Source organism: Crocodylus siamensis, chromosome 6 (genome assembly GCF_052110815.1).
Source record: "Crocodylus siamensis isolate JL-2025a chromosome 6, ASM5211081v1, whole genome shotgun sequence".
Classification (NCBI taxonomy): Eukaryota; Metazoa; Chordata; order Crocodylia; family Crocodylidae; genus Crocodylus; species Crocodylus siamensis.
This window is the reverse complement of record NC_143400.1, coordinates 39,586,748-39,596,523: the sequence shown is the minus strand read 5'-3', so window position 1 is coordinate 39,596,523 and position 9,776 is coordinate 39,586,748.

Genomic DNA, 9,776 nt, shown 5'->3' with positions numbered 1-9,776 from the left:
AGTGTACAGTATATAAATCGATTAAACAGGGCAATATGGTAACTAATCACATGAAATTTTATTTAATCAGAAGGTGAAGGAACACCTTCATCAGGGTAATGGAATGCACCAGGGCTTCTTTGGGGAGATTTTGGGGAGACTTAGGGCCACTTGATGGCTTTTTGAGAAACTGGTCTAGGGATGGTTTTTTTGCTGCCCTCTTTTTCTTGTTGTAAATTTCCCTGTAGTTCTGTAAGTGTGAAGATCCAGCACTGTAAGTAATAACATGGGTGTAAATGGTGAAGTGCCATAAGTGCAAATTGCCATAAGTCAAAATGCCGTAAGTCAAGGACTACCTGTATCAAGGGTGTACATCACGGCCTGGGAAAGCATTTGTTCACCTAGGCCCCCAGGGGAGGACAAGAAATAATGGGCACAAGCTGATTGAGGATCACTTCAGGCTAGACATAAGGAAAAACTTTATATGTCGTGTGCCAAGGGTTTGGAACAGGCTCCCCTGAGAGGTGGTACAGTCATTGACCCTGGCGATCTTCAAAAAGTATCTTGACACACGTCCTGCTGGGATCATCTGATCCCAGCAGTCTTTCCTGTGCAAGTGTAGTGGGGCTGGACCCAATGATCTGTAAGGTCCCTTCCAGCACCTAACAACTATGAAACTATAATTAGGGATGCTCCACAGACTACAAGGAGACAAGTCAGCTACTTTCACAGCATCTGTCCCTGTGTTTTCTCTACCAGACGCTAACAAGACCAAGCACATTACTGTGTTGATCCTAGTATCATGTACAGCTACAGGGATAAGCATAACATCTAATCTCCTTCCCACCTTACCCCGCCATCTCAAGGCTTTGCATGTTTGTGCAAAGCCTACACACAACATTAGTCTCTTCCATAAGTATGTGCAAGCAGCAGCACACTCCTGGATCTGACCCAGTTCCCAGAAAAATCAATTCAGAGACTCCACTTGGCACTGGATTGAAACCAGTCACCTCCATCTCCCTTTGCAGTTCCCGTCAGCAAATGCAGAAGTAAATCCTGACAGCACTACTCAGAGGGCATTTGTACTAGTCCTGTGTGAAGCTTCAGACCCTGATTCAATTCAGCAGGGATTCGGCCTGATTTGGTGGCTGAATCTCCAAATCCAAATTGAATCAGAGGACCCTTTAATATTTCCGAATTGAATCAGAGCCCTCCAAATCGATTCAGAGAGATTCACAATGATTTAGCGATTCAGACATAGATACAGCTTTAAATGTTTTTTCTTCATACCTTGAGGTAGCAGGGGGCTTGTGAATGCTGCAATGCTGGGACACATGGAGTGTCCCACAGAAGCACGGGGGGCTCCCCAGCGCGCTCAGCAGCAGACCCAGAAATGGCTCAGAAGCCCTTCAGGTCCTGGGTCCACCGGGAAGTGCACTGAGAGGTCCCCCCACCCCCTTCCACTCAGCTCAATGACTGGTGCCTCCTGGGTCTGGGGTGGGCACCTGGGGTTCCCTCGTGGCCAATCACTGATCCTGGAGGGGCGCAGGAGGACCCCCCTGCACGCTCCCTGGCAGACCCCAAATTGGACCAGAAGTACTTCCAGTTCACTTGTGAGTTTGCTGCTGAGCATGTGGAGGGCCCCCCACACTCCTGTGGGAGGCTCCACATGCCCCAGCATTGCAGTGTTCACAAGCCATGCTGGTACCTTGAGATATGTAGAAAAAAATTTAAAGCTGTGACTATGTCCGAATTGCTGAGTCTCCAAATTAGCGTTGAATCCTCAGATCAGATTTGACTGAATCGAATCAGGGACAGTGATCTGAATCAGGAAATCGAATCACTGTCCCTGATCCAGGCTGACCTGAATCTGAATCAAATAGGGCCCACTTTGCACACTCTTAATTTGTACACAACATGGGGGTTTAATTCTCCCTAAATCGAAGCGGTACTTTTTTTAAAACACTGCTTCAATTTAGGGCAAAGTAAACCCCCGTGTCATGTACACCCATGTCCACCCAATCCTTACCTGCCTCTCCAGCGGTGGCGGGGGGAGAGAGCAAGCTGTTGGTAGGCAAAGTGGTCCCTGAGCTGCAGGGGGAATTGTGGGGGGGGCTTATGCTTTCCTCTGTGGCATCAGCAGCCCCCTCCCTCCCCCTCCGGCAGCACCCACCCACAGGCACCCGGCTTGGGCAGTCCTGAGAGGCACCATAGCCACAAAGGGAAGCACCGGGCCCCCACGCAGCATAGGCAGGAAGGCTCCAGGGGGTGGGGAATCAGGCTTGCCTCTTTTTTCTTTTCCCTTCTGTGGATCCTGCCTTCCCAGGCTGTTGCCGGGCTGCCTGCACGGGCTGCCTGCACAGCCCCTGAGCCGCACAGTGGCTGGCGCTTCCCTCCGCAGCTCTAGGTTAGGAAACTAAAACTCGTCGGAGGTGTTTTACTTTGCAGCACCACAAAGTTATTTGCTGCGTCCCAAAGTCATTTAAGGCGCGTTATACCGCCAAATGTGCCACAGCAGCTGGAATTAACGTGCAATACGCCACCGAATGTGCAAACAGCAATGCCATTAAAGTGATGCAAAAGATATTTAACCCACTTTAAGCCCTCTTTAAAGTGTGATCTAGGAATGCCCAGAGTGACACAGGAGGTTCATTCCCAACCCCTCTTACAAACAGGAACCTTTTCCTAATACCATTCACAAACATGGCACCATTTGCCAAGGAGTGAACAGATTGAGACCCAAGTCACAGAGTTCTTACACTATTGGTAGGAGATTCTCACACAGTTAATGAAGGAAACAAGCACAGCTCAGGAAGTGAAAAATTTATGTTGTATGGCAATGCACATCAGGCATCTTTCCCTTGTACATTCACAAAACTTTTGCTGCTGTTCTTCTTTAGAAGGTAAAGTTAGAAATGACAGAGACAAAGTGCAAACAGGAGAAAATAGCTTATTGTTCTGTGTTTGTCTTTCTTACATTGATTTGTTCCCTGCAGTGAAATGCAGACAGAGCTCATGAAGGCAATTTCCATAATGTCCACAACTACATTATTGTTTATATATGGTGGTAGCACCTACAAGCTCCGGCTAATAAAAAGCCCAGTTATACAAAGCACTGTATACAGGCAAGGAGAGAGACTTGTCTGAATAGTTTACAATTTAAACTAGAAAGAAAAAGAAAAGGACAGGAGGAAGGGAGGAACTGAGGCATGTATGCAAGGAACCAAGGCACAGGGAAATGAAGTGTCTTGCTCAAAAGATGGCTGTAGGAATCCCATCTGAGCCTCTTACGGTCCAGTCCAGATCCTTAGCCTCCAACAAGCCAAATAGTGTGCACATCCTGTTGGAAACATAAAATGAAAGAACACTGTTCCAAGAACAGAAAGTCAGGTTGGTATCTGACTTCTCTGTATTTGGCAATGCCCTGAAAATGCAAGCTTTTCTCCACAGGAATCTCTAATGGTCTATTCTCCTCCACCCTTACACTCTGTGCTCTCCCCATAAACCATAACAGCCCAAGGGAAAGGGGTGTTTGATGAGGCTGAATGGGATTTAATCACTTCTTCCCTATTCCATTCCAGAGATGTACATGGATTTAATGAGTAAAATCTAGTTTTGAGCTTCCAATCTATTTTGCAGAATATTGAGTGGAGCATTCAGAATTTATTACATTGGTTAAAGCAGTGTTCTACAAGCCCGCTTCCATTTCCATATTCACAAGGATAGAGCCTGCCAATTTGAAATTAGCTACAAATTCAGAGAGCTTGCATTAGGTGAAGCAGGTGGCCAGGCCTATAATTAATCCATATACTTTCTCACTCTGGATGTGTGCCAGCAATCTCAACTGAAACTAATATGCGAGCAATGAGAGCTGCACTGGAAACTGTCATGCATGAGACCCAGAGAAATAATTAAATCCTATGGGTGTCCATTTCTGAGCTGGCTTCTGAAAGTTTGCTTTGCCACTCTCACAGCTTCTCCCGTACCACAGGAAATGGGAAAGTGAATGGAAAAGATTGAAGCTCATCTTTGTTCCTATGTGCCACCTACGTATCACATATTTATCAGGTGTCTCCCTAGACTGGCTACAATACAAACAAATGTGTAAGCACTCATTGACTTAGAACACAGGCAGATGTTACACTTCGGTGAACCTAACTAGGGTTAAGTCGGTCCAAGTACCAAATTGTACATACATTTAGGGAGTTTAAAACAGGCAAAAAATGGCAGTCCCAATCTTAGTTCCTTCCTCTAAGGAGGTATACTTTGTAGATCAGACTACCCGAGTGAAGCCCCAGCTGCTTGCCCCAACCCCAGAGCTGCCCTTTCCTACACCCCCTGACCAGGCTATTTTCAGCCCTCTGACTTGTTCCCCCCCCCAACTCCCCAAAGACCCACCAACAACACCCAGGGAACCACCACCCCCACTCTGATCCCACCAAACCCTACCAGACCTGCTGCCCCCCTGCCTCCCCAGCTCCCAGCCCTGACTGGCCACTCATCCCTACCATAAACTTACTTATACCATGCTCCCAGCACTGGTGAACATGGGCCCAAGCAGGGACCAAATCTATGATTAAGTAAGATTTAGGCTTAAAGTAAGCAGTGTGATCATAGATCAGGTCCGAGAACACGTGCATGTGCCTGTTCTTAGGCTGGGAAGAACTTTTTCCCTTTTGGAAAGAATGTAACGCAGATGCAAGACTCGAGAGCCATACTGCTGGACATCCATGTTTCTAGCCCACTCTAGGGTGGTTGAGGCAGAGGACTTAAAACAGATGGGTTCATTTTCTGGTGAATGTAGTTTAGAGCCAAAATGGAACCCATGTGGCCTGATTCTGCATGATCAAATCTAACCCAAAGACCATGCCCCACTCTTTCCCGAGAGGCAACATCCCACTGGTTTAAACTATGTGTATAAGTTAAGACAACAGACACAGTGCACTCCACCCGAGAAAGGTTGAGTCCAATCTGTGAGGTCTGAAGCTGAAATACCCATCTTCACCCCTTCAACTAGCCACAATGCACTGCCTAGGAATTAATCCCCAGGAAACTGTCCCTCTCTTTTTAATTGAATAAGTCTCTCAGACCTTTCCATCTCCGCAAGTCTCTTTCATGCATTATCTGAACGGTTCCAGACTGAAACCACCACACACAAGCAGACAGAGGAAGAGGGTGGGTGGTTCACTGCCGAGATTTCCTAGCCTCCGCGACAAACTCATTTAGGCTTTAGTTGAGTCTTAATGAGGCCCAGGTGGAGGAGTGAATAATGAGAAGCTTACTCTGAAAAGGAGCCCCCACAAGACCTGGTGTCATGAGGATGTTCAGACACAGGAAATGATTTAGAGGGCACCAAAGCAGACACAGTCATTTCTCAGTGGGCAAAGCAAGCAGTAAGCATCACTGAAATAGAGTCCCCTATAATTACTTCTCTTCTACCAGGCTGCTGGGCAGCAGCAAAACCTTCAGACTGCTGAGCCTGAAAGAGGTAGAAAGTGAGACTGGCTTTTTTCCCTAGAGAGCAAAAAATAAAATAAAGAGAGAAAACCCATATTACTTCTCAGCACTAAGACCTACAGTTCCAGACTCTGGCTCTGATCTCATAATGAACTTCTTTTAAGCAATTCGGTGTGCCTGCCTGGCTCTCACTTCAAGACGCACCCCCATTGATTTCAGTGGAGTTTGCATAGGTGAAATGGAAAAAAGAGAATCCTTTTAGGGATGATCCCTCTTAATGCATGCATTCCTGTCTTAATGAATGCATTTCGTTACACTACAAGCCAGTGATCACATGGTGGCTGGGATACGACCCACATGGTAGGGGTAACTCCACATACGCCAGACGAATCCAAAAGTACTTAGCTTCTCTATAGCACTCTTCTTGAGTAGTGTTTCTCAACCCATGAGTCGTGACCCAAGAGTGGGTCACAAGAATATACAAAAGGTCATGAACAAACTTAAAAATGAATCACAAATCTTGAAAAAATGGATTCTCCTTTAAAAGAGAAAAACATGGGAAACTGTGGCTTTTCCTTTGCAGGCTGGCAGAGTTTCAGCCTACAAGGGGCTGCTTGTGGCCCTTCATGCCCCAAACATACTCCTCCCCACCCTGGGGCCTGGTGGCCAGAGGCAGCAGGTTGGGAATGAGGGGCACTGAGTCAAGACTGGCCTTTGGTGTTGACAAATGGGTCCTGGTACAAAAAAGGTTGAGAACTGCTGTTCTAGAGAACTGCCAAGAGTCAGCTCTTCAACCAGAGCTGTCCAGGCCCTCTATGTGGAAAGCCAGCATCGTTCTTCCTGCAGGGGATGAGGGAACCGAGGCACACAGCAGGAAAAGGGACTTGGCACTGATGTCACACACATTCTTGCAGACTTGGAAGCAGCATCTCACTCCCAATGAGTGCTCCATCTGCTGAACAATGCTCCCCCTATAACACTGGCTTTTACACAAATGATAGAAATGAAGAATTAAGGGCAGGGGTGATGATTAATACCCTTCATTGTTTTGCTTTAGGTCAGTGTTGTGGTTTAATACCCTGCACTCTTTGGGGCTGAGTTTATCTAGCTGTGAATTTTAAATAATGGCTTTCAAGAATACAAAAATTCAGCATGCATAAAGTACTCTATCTAGGACAGACAGAGATCCTAATTGATTATAAATGATGCAGTATGTGTTAAGCCATTGTTTTTAGATGTAATATATGGAATGAAGAATAATTGCTGATGATTAATGCAGAAAAAGGTAGTTCATGTCTCATTTGTATTGTGCCTCTTTTATTTGCATAATATATTATAAAACCAGACAATCATTAACAAAAATAAAATAAGCACTGAATGGACTCCTTTCATTAGGGTTTTGTTTTCCTCTCTCAGCCTTTCTGCTTTCCTGGACATTTGCACTTTTAAGTCATTTTATTTATGTAGTTATACTTGCTGAAAAGCTTTTTATTCCTCTGTCACTTAGCAAGCTGTGATATGGGTAACAGAGTACAAAATGAGATAGAGAGTGAATTAATGATGTATAGAAATGCTATGTATTAAACAGATAAGAGGTGAAGGACCACTGTATAAATATGGCACTATGTCAATGAAACAGCAACATGCAGATGTTTGATAGATGACTCCAAATTGGACTGAAAGCCAATTGGGAGACGGGGTCGTAATAACAGACTATCACCCTTCTTAGCAAGGCAGTAATTAACCTTTGGTTGCTGTTTAGTAGCCAACAAGCCACACTTGCAAACACAAAAGGTAAACTGTAATGGGGGAATTTAGACTCCCATGTAAACTCAGTAGATCAGGAGAGCATCAAGCTATTCACCTCCTGATATGGCCCAGAAGGCAAGACAGATAAGTAATGGTAAAGATCATCACTGATATTTCCATCCTTCCTCCTTCTCTAAACATTTTCCTAATTAGGCATCTGTCCATTTAGATCCTTAGATTCTCATCTGCAAAGGATCTGAGCTCCCACTCCACCCCCAGTAAAATTAATGATTAGGAGCGAAGATTTGTGCATCAGCTTTCAAGGAGCCTGACCTTTCTAATAGTTTCAACCCAGCTCATGGGTGAAGAGCTTTTGCTGCAAGACCATCTAGAAATGGGTTAAACATTATCTGTGGTTTCAGTATCTCTCCTGGGTTTTATTTATTCCCTACCTGAAAACTATAGTTTCTATCAAGTATAAACCATGAACAAGAATCATAAACTTTCCTACTGGGCCCTGTAGGCTGGAAGGCCATTTAGCCAGGGCACAAAGGAGCAAACTAAACCCAGGTCTCAAACGTCTCTTTTTACACCCCAAGCACCAGTTTCTCTAAACCTAGCAAAAAAAGCAAATTTCCCTCCACCTCCACCCTTATGTCCCCCCAGTGTTTCTCCTCCTAAATCAAATGTTAACAAACTTCAGCTGAGCACAGCTCAATTCCCTGCCTGCCCCACTCATTAGGGAGGACAGCTCTGGCTCTCAGCCTGGGACAGCTCTTTAATCCAGAGTCCAACCTGGCCAGCAATTTCCTACAATAGTTTTGTGTTTTGCAGTTACTCATGATCCACTTGCTCAAAGAAGGTCAGTGTCTTGCATAAAGCCCAGTTTTCAGAGGTGTCACTAAGTGATGAGTGGTGGATGCTCAGCATCTCTGGAAATCAGGCTGCCTTAATTTCAGCAAAACTAGATGGCATTTCAATTTATGTTTTATTCTATTTACTATGTGCATTACAGTGGTGCTTAATGGCACTGAAAAAAGAGACTTGTTGTACTAGGTACCATATGTACGGGTAGGAAGAGGTAGTTCCTTCCTAAAAGAATTTGCAATGTAAAGAAGCAAGAGATGGGACCGGGAACAGTGAGTCAAGGTGGCATAGTGAAGGCCACATAGGAACAGAGCCCAGGTGTCCTGAATCCCATCCACTCAAAAACAGTCTCATATAGTCCTAAAACACTCCTAAAAGACTAGCTTTACAGAAAATAAAATAAACAAAAATAATTCATCAAATGATTGGCCCTGTTTCTCATTCAGTCACTGACACTGCCTAATGAGGTGGGTAAATGATTAATTAAGAAATAATATTTCTTCATGGAAACTAGTCCAAGGGGGGGGAAATCCCCTGATACCATTATTCAGTGGACTGATAGCCTCTATTCTTCATAAGCATGTAGGAAACAAACAGTGTGATGATAAATATAACCATGTTTCATCGCAGTAATAGCAATTAAAAAAGATGACAAATTGCTTAAAGTATTCCACTCTAGATACGCAATTAACTCATCTGCCAATCCTCAGATATACAAGGCTCTAGAAACTGTTAATCGACTGCTAACCTTACCTGGACTTTTTGAAAACTAGAAATCTCCAGGGAATAAAAAGAAGACTTGTCAAGTTCAGCCCTGGATCATAGGAAATTTGGTGCCTGCAGCAAATAAAAATAATGCAACATCAAATTTTTCCTCTAGGAAACAATTTTGTATCTATTCCCTCTTGTACTGGTATATACTCTACAGTGGCATGTATATTTTTCTTGGGAACACCAAATACGACAATGCAACTCTTCAGGTGTCAGTTCTGGTGGGCGGGCAGAGGGAGGGGGAGAACCAATCCTGGAGTACTATTAAAACACATCTAATTAATTGCTTTAAAATGCACGTGAACGAACACTGTACTTAGGAACTTTTATTCCAAATCATTCTTTATAAGAGCAATCATCTATGGCATCCCATAATCTCCTTTAATTAAGTATTTTATATTAATGCTAGCTGAGGATTTGAGAGAGAAGAACTCTCTGCTTTGCATTCACATTTAAGAAAGCTGTGTTTGGGTTTACAGCATTAAGAAAAGGCTGTGGGCAAGGCAGACCTTCCCACTGCTTTAGCAGGGAAAGAGAACTGCTGTTCTTGAGATACATCACCAATCTTGATGTAACAGTTACGTTACAGTTACCTATAGTGATACCAGTGAGCTAATTCATAACACTGACCTTGAATGGCGCAGGGCTTAAAGGTATGTAAAGAATGATTTCTGGTTTGACAGCCAACCCAGAAAAATGGAGGGGAAAAAAACTGTAAATCAACCAAAAGTGTTTTGCTCAACCCCACTAAATGGTAGGTCAACCCAGAATGAAACATTTAAATTTGTTTGTGGTTTTTAAGCTTTATTAGGTCATTTCTCTATAGCAAAAGTTGGCAGTTTTCATAATGAAACTGTAATTTCAAAATGTACAATTAAAATATTCTGTTTCTGAAATGTCAAAACAAAACACTTCAACATTTCCATTTTTGGCTGACACCAGGCAGAAATTGA